The following is a 13,197-nucleotide window of genomic DNA, read 5'->3' on the forward strand; positions in this document are numbered from 1 at the left end:
CATTTTGGCAAGATGTGAGTATTTCTTCTTTATGAAAAATCAGCATCTTGTTTTCTTATTTATTATTTTATTTCTCGTTATTACGAGAGTTACTTGATGCTAGTCACTTGATTTTTTAAGAAAGAGAATAATACTTAATAAAGATCATGTAATAAAAGTTTATAAATATTTTTTTTAGAATATCAGAATTGTTTCGATAAGTTTGGATATGCTACTCTTAGAGTTTAGCAACAAATAAAATCTAGACATTTTGGCAAGATGTGTGTATTCCTTCTTTATGAAAAATTAGCATCTTGTTTTCTTATTTATCATTTCATTTCTCAATATTACGAGAGTTACTTGATGCTAGTTACTTGATTTTTTAAGAAAGAGAATGATACTTAATAAAGATCATGTAATAAAAGTTTATAAATATTTTTTTAAATATCAGAATTGTTTCGATAAGTTTACTATGCTACTCTTAGAGTTTAGCAACAAATAAAATCTAGACATTTTGGCAAGATGTGTGTATTTCTTCTTTATGAAAAATTAGCATCTTGTTTTTTTATTTATTATTTCATTTCTCAATATTACGAGAGTTACTTGATGCTAGTTACTGGATTTTTTAAGAAAGAGAATAATACTTAATAAAGATCATGTAATAAAAGTTTATAAATATTTTTTTTAGAATATCAGAATTGTTTCGATAAGTTTGGCTATGCTACTCTTAGAGTTTAGCAACAAATAAAATCTAGACATTTTGGCAAGATGTGTGTATTCCTTCTTTATGAAAAATTAGCATCTTGTTTTCTTATTTATCATTTCATTTCTCAATATTACGAGAGTTACTTGATGCTAGTTACTTGATTTTTTAAGAAAGAGAATGATACTTAATAAAGATCATGTAATAAAAGTTTATAAATATTTTTTTAAATATCAGAATTGTTTCGATAAGTTTACTATGCTACTCTTAGAGTTTAGCAACAAATAAAATCTAGACATTTTGGCAAGATGTGGGTATTTCTTCTTTATGAAAAATTAGCATCTTGTTTTTTTATTTATTATTTCATTTCTCAATATTACGAGAGTTACTTGATGCTAGTTACTGGATTTTTTAAGAAAGAGAATAATACTTAATAAAGATCATGTAATAAAAGTTTATAAATATTTTTTTTAGAATATCAGAATTGTTTCGATAAGTTTGGATATGATACACTTAGGCTTTAGCAGCAAATGATATCAAGACATTATGACAAAATATGTGTATTTCTTCTTTATGAAAAATTAGCATCTTGTTTTCTTATTTATTATTTTATTTCTAGCTATTACGAGAGTTACTTGATGCTAGTTACTTGATTTTTTAAGAAAGAGAATGATACTTAATAAAGATCATGTAATAAAAGTTTATAAATATTTTTTTAAATATCAGAATTGTTTCGATAAGTTTGGCCATGCTACTCTTAGAGTTAAGCAGCAAATAGTATCTAGACATTTTGACAAGATGTGTGTATTTCTTTTTCATGACAAATTAGCATCTTGTTTTCTTATTTATTATTTTATTTCTCGCTATTACAAGAGTTACTTGATGCTAGTTACTTGATTTTTTTAGAAGGAGAATAATACTTAATAAAGATCATGTAATAAAAGTTTATAAATATTTTTTTTAGAATATCAGAATTGTTTCGATAAGTTTGGCCTTGCTACTCTTAGAGTTAAGCAGCAAGTAGTATCTAGACATTTTGACAAGATGTGTGTATTTCTTTTTCACGAAAAATTAGCATCTTGTTTTCTTATTTATTATTTTATTTCTCGCTATTACGAGAGTTACTTGATGCTAGTTACTTGAATTTTTAAGAAAGAGAATAATACTTAATAAAGATCATGTAATAAAAGTTTATAAATATTTTTTTTAGAATATCAGAATTGTTTCGATAAGTTTGGCCATGCTACTCTTAGAGTTTAGAAACAAATAATATCTAGACATTTTAGCAAGATGTGTGTGTTGCTTCCTTATGAAAAATCAGCATCTTGTTTTTTTACTTATTTTTTTTAATTTCTCCCTATTATGAATGTTACTTGATGCGAGTTACTTGATTTTGAAGGAAAGAGAATAATAATTTATAAAGATCATGTAGTGAAATTTTGTAAAAATTTCTTTAATATCAGAAGCGCTTCGATAAGTTTGGATATGCTAAACTTTTTGTTTAGCAACAAATAATGTCTAGACATTTTGTTACGATGAGTGAATTTATAAAATACACACAGGTTTGGAAAAAAGAGCTTAAAAAGTACTTAAAGAAACTTCTTATCAATTTTAAAAAATAGTCTCTTTTTTTCTTTTTTTTAAACATTACGATAGTTATTTGATTCTGGTTATTTGATGTTTTAAGAAAGAGAGTAATAATTAATTAGGATCATGCACTAAAATTTCTTAAATAATTTCTTTAATATCAGAAGTGTTTCGATAAGTTTGGATTGGAATGTCTAGACGTTTGTCAAAATGTGGGTATTTACAAAATATCTGTATTTTTAGTAAAAAATAGCTTTGAAATATACTTTAGGAAACTTCTTATCACTTCTTAAAAAATTTGTCTTTTGTTTCCACATTTTTCACTATAACAAGAGTTACTTGATTCCTTTTTAAAAAAAACTATAATTACGGTCATGTAGTGAAATTTTGAAAATACTTTTTTAATATCAGAAATATTTCGGCGAGTTTGGATATGCTCTACTTTGGGTTTATAAAAATATATAATCTAGACATTGTGTCAAGATATGTAGATTTTTTTAAAAAACGTATCTTGTTTTCTTATTTCTCACTATTACAAGAGTTACTTGACCCTAGTTACTTGATTCCTTGACGAAAAAAAAATTGATAATAATTAATTTTACTATTGCGAGAATTAGTAATATGTGATGAGTGTTTCTTGAATATCACCTTCTCTAAAGTGAATTATGATCTTAATCATTGCAAGTTACTAGAGTTTTGTTATAAAGAGAACTTATAATGATTGACTTATAAATTTAAACTTTTCCACTAATTTTTAGTATCAAAAATGCCCGTGTACGTTTTAGTATCATTATTTAGAGTTTAGAACAAAATAAAATTCAAGCACTTCGTCAAAAAGTCATAAACTTAGGGAAAACATGTTCTCGGAAATGAAGGGTAGAGGAGGTAAAAACGGAGGACGAATTCAGATTCAAGTGGTCATTTTACATGAAACACAGCAAGATTTTTTTTGCAATTTATTGCATAACACAATATGAAGTGTATTTTCTGCATACACGCTAACATATCTTTTATAGAATATATGCTATTAGAATTTCAGAATTTTTAATTAATAATGCATAAAAAAATTAAATTTTATAAAGTCCGGATTTGGTTAACTTACACCTGAACTTGGAAAATATTCCCGAAAAGTGTAAAAAAAGGGTATAAGAAATTTTATAATAAATAGTTAGCTAAAGCACAAAACAAAAATAAATAAATATATTTAAAATAAAGGAAACCTGAGCATTTTGCAGTAAAATGAATAAAATATATTTATAAGAATATAAAGAAAACAATTCTATCCTGTATCGGTATTCAATGTATTCCATCATCTGATACCTTTGGGACTCTGAAAAGCGTGTACAGATATCAAACGGCCAAATCTTCCGCAATAACTTTTATGGTTGTGAGAGAATTCCTGTAACTTTTTTTTTCTGGTTTCAAAACAAACAACATCAAAAGATATCAAGCATAGCCTTCTTAAGCAGCACGTATGGTAAAAAAAAAGGTTGCGGAAACGAAATAGAAAAGAAAATTTTATCGGGTTGTATTTTTACACTGGTCATAAAAAGTCTGAGAGTTGTTTCGATCAAATCTCAAAACCATGATATTAGCTTATCGTTATTTTTACCGATTTTGGAACATAGCTTTTCCAATGCATTATGTTATCCCAGTTGGTACCATGTGCATTGTAAGATTTTTTTTATCGATGTTTGGTGATATGGGACAAAGAAGGAAATGTATTCATCAAAAATTTTCAAATTTGGAATAAACTTTATACTATTCTTGACTTTGATATAAAGAATTTTGACACATTTAAAATGTTTTATTTATAATTATTTAATAATAATAAATAATACTAAGAAAATATCTGCTTGCTTCAATTATTAACAGGGCCTAAAATAAGTTCCCTTTTATAAATTAAAAGTGGTTGTCTGGTTTAAAATAATTGCTTCGATTGCAAAAAAATGATGTGAAGTTATTTGAAGATCAAGGAAGAATGGTTTTGAGAAATGAATAAATGAATAAATCATTAACTCTGGAAATTAGTTCTCTCTGAGAGTTATAATACAAAAAAAATGACCTCCCAAGAATAAAAGAGAAAAAAAAAAGAAAAAAAATAGTTTCTGTTCTTGTTCAAAATTTGTCTTTTCCCCTTCAGAATTGTCCATCGTAGACATAAGCAGTTCTTCTTCCTTGATTTTCAATTGTTTTGATCATGTAGAGTGAAGAAAATTAAATGTAATATTTCAACAGTTTTGAATAAATAACTTTCTGGAAAAGTCTTATTTTGTCATAGTATATATAAATATACTTTTTTTCTGTCTGATCTTTTTTATTATAAATCAGTATTTAATGAAATGCAAACATTTCGGTTCTAAAGCAAAATTTCCACCATCTCTGTTGTCTTTAAATTGGAAACAAAGGAAATTTATTACAATATATTATTTTTAATTTACTCAAGTTGATTAGCAACAAATTTTGCTGCGATTGCTATGTTTACATAAAATTCATGCACAAGTTGTAATCATAATTATAATGCTCAAAGATGATAATATTTTCAGCAGATATAGAACTTGCATTTGAAAGAAGAAGTATCTGTCTAATTTATTGCCAACTGTAATGCTTTTCATAGTACTTGAAAGGAAGATTTTAAAATAGAATTTCATATTTCTTGTTCATAAATTAAAAATTAAAATAGAATCTAAAATCGTAATAACACTTTTTATGTTATCTGTACATATTTTCGAACAAAAAAACTACATTAAAATTTAATATCTACATACATTTCATCATTCAATTTTGCAATAGAAAGAAATTCACAGTAAAGCAGATTGCTTGAAGGGAATGTACGAGTAATTAAAATAAGAGAGAAAAAAATATATATATACATTGTGTAAGTAGCAGAGAAAATGCAATTACACTATTTCATATTCTACGAATGCTGAAAACGAGCTACGCCTTTATCAAAATGATGAAAAAAATAGTCTGTACTAAAAAAATATTTAACCAACTGGCATGTCTTTTAACGCACCAAAAAATATGACCTTTTTTTAAATAAAAACAAAATAACTGACTGTGTTATTTTTTCTTAAAAAAGGTAAGAGTATTTTTTATTTAATTTTTTTTTGAAGTATAGGCAGACATTTTTTTTCATGTGTATTTTTATTTGACTTTTTTTTGGATCAAACCTAATTTTAATTTCCTGAAGTTCTTTGACTTGCTTCCTTGAATAAATGATAAAGAAATATATTTTTTGCAAGTACTTTTTCCGCTAATGGTTGAGTAAACAAAATTTGACAAAAAAAGTATTCAAGACAAACCGGTAAGTGACACGGAATTGATGAAATTTTTAATCTCTTAAAGCTACGAAAATATTTTCTACCTCTTATCCCGTCTAGTGCAAATTATTTTTGATTATATGCATATTATTTCTGTTTATTATAACACTCAACAGTGCTAATTGTGAAAGCTATATAATTTTATTTTACTGTTAGTTTTCACTTAAGTATTTAATTAAAAAATGAAATTGATGCAATATACGATATATTACAATGTAATCACGTATTACAATTTAATTCATATTATACCATATATTACAAAACATTATATGTACAGCGTAATTAAATGTATTTAAAAACATTTTTATCCATTCATTTTCATGTGAAAAGACTAAACAGAGATAAGGAATGAAGCTTATTTGAGTTACATTATACCACATGTATAAGAAATAAGAGTGGTATATTTTCGTCACAAAATGTAAAATGAGCTATTGGCGACGGGCTGGCAAACATCATTTGGAATAATCCGAAGTTATGTCATCACTTTTTTTAATCCCATGCAGAGAGGATGGTTACCCAGCTAAGTCAAACTCTTTATGGTAGTATAGTTTAGCAAGGACCGATATCGCGTGCGGTCGTTTCCTTTCGTAAGCTGATCAAGGTGGTCAACCACTCGCTCATTGACTGTTGCCAACTGTGCTTGACTTCGGTTATCTTCTGGGAACCGTATCTTACGATCAGTTAACTGTGGGACATTTATGAAAAGTGATTCTATGCTAATATATTACTAAGATATATAAATACAAGTAAAACGGGGGAACATGTGTGATCTTCCTCATTTTTTGTTGTTATTAATTTTTGAAAACAATTATTACAACTTAAGAAAATTATGAGCAAAATATAAAGTTAAATTAGATCATTTTTCTTTAGAAAAATCAAAAGGAATTTTTATTTTCAAAAATTAAGACACTTTGGCGTTGTCCAGGAATGAATAATTAATAATGTTACAACTACCAGGATACGCAAATCATTAACTCCAACCCCTGGACAAGTCCTTTTTTTGACCTTCATGTTCTGCTCTTCTGTTAAACTGTTCTTTATTCAATTAGTTGAACTATGAGTTTGCAAAGTCATCCTGGCCTGATTATCATACAATTCCAAGTTCCTAATCTAGAGACCGAGGCTAACAATGAGGCCGCAACGATTGAAAATTGTGTCCAAGGACTTAAGTGTTGTGTGGCTCATTGGTCTTTCAAACTTTAATGAAAAATGGTTTTGCCACCTGAAATTGTAATAATAAAGACAAATCAGTCGGATCTGAGTGATCAGCCTCCTCGAGATTAACAGACCAGTCTGCTTCAGGGCTTTTAACGAACAGATGGTTTTAATTGAAACAATGATTTCCAAACTTATGAAAAAAAAGTTGCTTCTAAATTTAAAAGGGCTATAACTTAAACATGCAACCGATATATAAAAAAGTAATTGGAACAATTGTTCTATCTTAAACTCATCAAAGTAAAAGTTGAAGAGCTGGAGATGAATATAAAAATAAAAAAAATATGAACAAACACTCTCAAATTCAGTTTAACAAAATCAAAAACACTAAACTAAAATTAAGGAAAATAACTCCTTGAAGCAAGGAATTGAAACGCATGAAACAGATGTATATTAAGCCAAAGATCTACTTCTCTACTGAAAGACGCGACCATTGAAATTGATCCTGGCGAATTGTTTACTTTGTATGTGAGACTCATTCAATTGAACATAGCGTGCAATATTTGTTCTGTGGAACTTGAATTTGTGAAAATTGTGCCGACCAAAAGTTAAAAATAACGTTTTGTATGCTGTACCTAAAACACAACTACATACCTACTAAATTTAGAACCTAATAATTTCTTTTATAAGTAATTATTGTTTTTTTTTATTTATTAGATTTTTATTTTGAAGCAAACCATGTTTGAGCTTTCCCGTAATAAACTGTTATGTTTTACTGCAACTTTGTTTACTTATGTCATTTACTAAACTCGTAACAGTTCAGAAAATGTAGTGCTGTATTTCATATTATAATACTAAACATTTGTTTTGGATTACATATTACATATTTATTTGTTTTGCCATTGTTGCACAAATTTCTAGGTAGGTACGGTTTTAGAAGCTGGGGATATAAAATAAGTAATTGGTTATTTATATCGTAGGAATAGTTGTGCTTGTAAAAACATTTAATTTTCAATACTTACCTCACAAATATTATTAATGTAAAATAAGTAGCTGAAAAACTATATTTTATTATTAAAAATCTCGAATGTAATTGACAGGGATTTGTGACTGATAAAAATTATAACATGAGAAAGTGGTACGATTTTGGTAACTCTTCTTTTCATAATTAAAATTAATACAGCCTAAATGTAAGTCCTGAATGTGATGAAGTGCGTTTCTTTACATTGAAAATAATCAGATATGCATTCTTATTTCTGTAATTCAAGATTGCATACGAACACTTTGTCCATTGAAATGAGAAAATACAGGAAATCACCTAGTAAAATAATGGAGAGTAGATCAAAATCGATTCTAATGTAGTTATGTAAAAATTATATATATTTTTTAGCAATCAGTAATATGATTTTAAAAAAGCAAAAAACGCCGATTTTCTAAATTAAGTAAGAAAATTTATGCATTTAAAAGGCCACTCTAAGCAAATAAATCTGCCTTACTGAAATTCGTTTACCATGCAGCGATACTTAAAAGTTCACTTAAAGATTTATACTCTAAAACTTACAGAAGTGTTTACCACTTCTCTAATTCAAAGCGATCAGCATATTTCAGCACTTACATTATATATAATTAAAATTGATACAGCCTGAATGTAAGTCCTGAAAATGACGAAGTGTATTTTCTTTGCATGGAAAATAATCAGATAAGTAATTCTGTAATTCAAGATTGTATATGAACACTTCACCCATTACCGCAAAGAGTGTACCTTGTAAAATGCTGGAAAGCAGAGCATAATTACTCTTAATTGAGTTAGTGTGCAGATGATATTAAACCTTTAATTATTCTGAGAGTATCTATAGAGAGAACGAATGAATAAGTGAAAGAGAAATGCAAACTAATGAAGTGTCAGGCGTTTAATTTAATTGCGTAAAAATTTAATAACCTCTCACAAGTTTATGGATTTTCTTCAGACTTCTCATTATACGCGGAATTTTTAATGTTCTCGATGCTTTAGGAAAAAGAACTTTTCTGCCTTAGCGGAATATAGTAATTATATTATCTTTTATCTAGCATCTCTTAAATGTTGGGCTTTTGTGAGGATATTTTGTCACTTTCTCTTTAAAAATGTTGAGTATGATTCAAATTCTATACATATTTTGATCTTTACATATATTTAAATTTTAAACTAAATTTTTTCAAAATGCAAATGGATTTCCATTTCTTTTTTTTTCTCTTAGAATTTAAAACTACGAGATCCAAAATGATAGAACTTTCAAACTGTCTTAGAAAGATTTCTATGTTTATTTAATTTAATTAATAAAAAAAAATATTTTTTGAAAATCAGGCGCCACATTTTTTTAAAAACAAGAATACAATTAAGTGAGAGGTTTTCTCATTGGGCAACAACCGAATAGAATTTTTAAGATTGTAAAAAATTTGTAGTTATATTATTGGACAAGTGTGTCATATAAAGGATATTTTTTACCGACACTCAGCTGTAAATATCCTTTGAAAATAGGAAAATACCCATTCTATGAAATCCAGAAAAAGTCATACTAATAGAAATTTCTCGAAAACAATGGTTAAATAGCAATTTATTTTATGGTTATTTTACTATATTCGAGCAAAAAAAGCCAAATTAGCATAAATAAGATGGTATTCAAACTATTATATGATAGAAAATCATTTATCAACTGGCCTCAGTTTATTAAGCCATATAGTTTCTTGCAACTGAATATATGTTATAGCGGAGACATCTAATCTGTCAATCTCATGACCAATAGAACGGGGACTGGAGTTCCAGCGTGGACATTGCAATATTTCTTCCATTCCTTTCAACATATAAGTTTCCAGTGTCCTGCATTTCCCATTTTGTGAGCCTGAACTATGTTAGAAGACGTTACTCTCATTCTCGTAATTTAAAAACAAATCTTATGTCAGCATTATAAAACTTCTTAAGACAAAATGTCCAGTATTTACCATCTGTTACGATTGGCAAAATAGCCAGATAAACTAATTGAGCGAGCAACATTTCACGATACATTTGATAAAACACAACGCAAACACAACCTCACACCAATGCTCATCACTGAAAAAAAATCCTAGTTCCATTGTCGAGTTAAATTTCTATTGCGTGGTTTTGAAACCATGCTAGTTGTAAATGGTTAAAATCTATATATTTCTGTTTTAATGGTTTTTTAACCATACCTGCCATAAACGGTTTCAAATCCGTAAAACTAAAAAAGGCTCTTTACCGTAAACTCTATGGTTGATTGGATGGAGAGAATACTGCCGTTTATTTTATCGTAATTTTAGAATGAATATTCTAACAGTGAGGGCGTGTGTTACACAGTGGTAAATTGCGATATTTCAAAGTTGCAATTTCAATATGAAACTATTCCTTAGTTTCGTTACCAAATAGCTGCATTAATATCAGGAATTTCTTATTAATAAAAGAATTGTGCAGAGATCTATTTTATTTTGTAAATATTATGGTGTTCTTAAGAAATATTTCTCTCCCAAACATCGTGAAAATGTGACATAGCATATCTTGCTCTCAGCCCTTCAATTCATCAACATAATATTATCTTTTATCATTTGGTTAATAAATCCAAACAAAACTTCCATACCAGATAAAAGAATAAAACTACACATAAGCCGAAATAAAACTATATTAGGAATAGTAAATAACTCAGTAACTATTATTCTTCTCTTTGCCCTTAGTTATATTTTCGGGGTATAAAGAGATAGATTTATCTGAGTATTTACGTTATTGAGTATTTACGTATATTTATTTTGTGGTGTGCGAAGCAGTTATATTTACTTATAATAACTTTTATTTAGCTTTTTCTTCTATATCTATAATAAAATAAAGGGTTTATGTGCATATATTTCTTTATGCGTCTTAAGACCCCAGAAGCGTTTGTGGAATTTGGATATGTGGTGCAAGAAGCAATTTTAGCTCCCAATCCCAAATATCATTCAAAAAATTAAATTATTATTTGAGACGGTTGAGAAATAGAATTTTCTCATTGGTTTAAAACTAGTCGTTGATAGAAATCACGGAGAAATATGTAAGGAATTACCACTACAATAGTTGAGCATATAAATAGCAAAAGCGCATTTCTTTTGTGCTAATGCTTGGCAAAAGGGTAAAGCTTCCCAGATTCTATGTTTATAGTAGAATTTATTATATGATGAACTGGAAGAAAAAGCAAATGAAAACAAGACAGAAATAGTATTTAGGTATAAAACTATCGAAAATTTAGGATTTGGAAATAATTAGAAACTCTAATGAGTCTTCATGAAGAAAAAAATTTTAAAAATTTGATACGATAATATAAATCCTTGCAATCCATAATTTTAAATGGAATAAAACAAGGAGAAGCATAACTTTAAAACTACCCTCACTCAAAAAGTATTTAATTTCTTCATGCTATAAATATAATCATCTCTTACGGCACAGTTGTACAGAAAAAGATAAATAAGCAGAAATATGACAACCACTGTGTCAATTATTGGAATGTACTGTACAAAAAAACTGTTTTCTTTAAGTGTTGCTAGAGGCTGCAGAGCCCTTTGGACTAAAAGAAACATGTTTAACAGCGTTTAAAGGACGTCAGAGTGGTTTGTCCTTAAGTAGAGCCCCTGGATTAGAGGATAGGAGCAGTATAGTATACAGGAGAATCATAGTATAGGAGACTTATCCTTAAGTATTCTAGTCCATGATAAAATTAAGCTGTAAATGATAGTTTTAAAAGATAACATTGATTTTTGATAGCTCACAGCTCTCATTAATGAAAAATGGTGTATTTTTTGCACGTTCTTTAATGTTCAAATATTTTTTTCTTTTCTTTGCTTGTGTCAAACAAAGTTAATGATCAGCATGAGCACGGTAGCATAGACTGATTAGTTTACCAAACTAACATTTCAAACGTTTTATAAAATCAAGTGCTTATTTTATTTTTAATTATGCTTTTAAAAAGTGCTTAGATAAGAAGCTTATATTAAAAAATTCAAAATTGAAATTAAAACAAAAACGAAATGATGAATAAAATAAAATAATTAAAATTAAAAATAATAATTTATGTTTTAAAATGCAAAATAAATGGTGAGATAGTAAGATACTTTAAGAGAAAGGCAAAAATTTGATATACCAGTATTCTATTTAGTTACCAGTTAAGCAAGTCACTTTAATGTAAAGACTGATTTCAACTTTTCAAAGTAAATACTCTTTCATTCAATATGGTGGAAAAAAATCGATTGGCTCACTGTGAAAATGTGTTTCATATAATTAAGCGAAATGTGCCAAAATAGCTCCAAAAAGAGATTCGAAATTTAAAATTCCATTTATTCAAAATTGAAACAGCATATTCCCAATTTTGAGAAAATGTATTGCTTCAATAAAGATAAAAATGTGGGAATTCGTTAGATGTCGACAGGATGCGAACCAGGTAATTCATAGTTTGCATTAGGTTATTCCAATTATAGTTGTACACTTCAGCTCAGGTGAAGTTGGAAAACTATATAAAATGACCGCCGCAATGGCACATCACATGACATACTAATTTGCTATTTCAATGGTACAAATTGTTACAGTCTGGAAAATATGGTCTCAATAGTTTAGACAGGACTTTAATTTCATTTTCTGTTTATGTCTCTATTTCTTAAGCAAATAGAATGCATTTTAGTATGTTTCATTTCTTCATTTAACATTAATTAAATATTTTCCATATTATAGTTTTAGGCCGAAAAAATTAGCGTTTAAAACTACCCCACTTTATTCGGAGATAATATAAACCACTAAATTTTTGATAGCTTTTATCTTTTAAATAACCAAGCTTTTAATTACCTAATTCTCATTAAAAATATATTAAGATAAATTAAATTGCTTCATTAAGGACACGCGGCTTTTCTTGGCTAAATTGCTTGATTAATATTTCCTTCCCCGCTAAGGACCAAATTGTTTTTTTTTTAGATGCTAAGCGTTGGGAATTCCACCCTTTCCATACAAAAAAGGTGTTTTTTAAATTTACAGATGTAAAACATACACCTGAGGTAGAAATTGAAGGCATGTTTTTGCACCAGAAGTAACCCGATTAATAAACCTCAATTTCAACCTCATTTACATTCTACAAAATCAACCTCATATATAACTCCGAAATAATTTTAGTTTAGATCGGGTGAAATTATTCTCACCTTTAATATACGTATTTGCTTGAACTGTAGAAAAAAAAATCCGTACACCTCAAAACCAACCTCCCTAAGCTGGTTGCTTCAAAAACTATTTCAATCAACCTCGAAACAACTTCAAGTGTTAATAAAACACCTTGATTATACAACTTGGGAGGTTGATCTTTTAAGGTTTGTTTTGAAATCAATTTCAAATAAATCGTCAAATCAACTTTGATACCTCAAAGCAACCTTATACAAACCTAAAAAAAAACCTTGAAT

The sequence above is a fragment of the Parasteatoda tepidariorum genome, chromosome 2 (genome assembly GCF_982258835.1).
Source record: "Parasteatoda tepidariorum strain Cologne lab strain chromosome 2, Ptep-v5.0, whole genome shotgun sequence".
Lineage (NCBI taxonomy): Eukaryota > Metazoa > Arthropoda > Arachnida > Araneae > Theridiidae > Parasteatoda > Parasteatoda tepidariorum.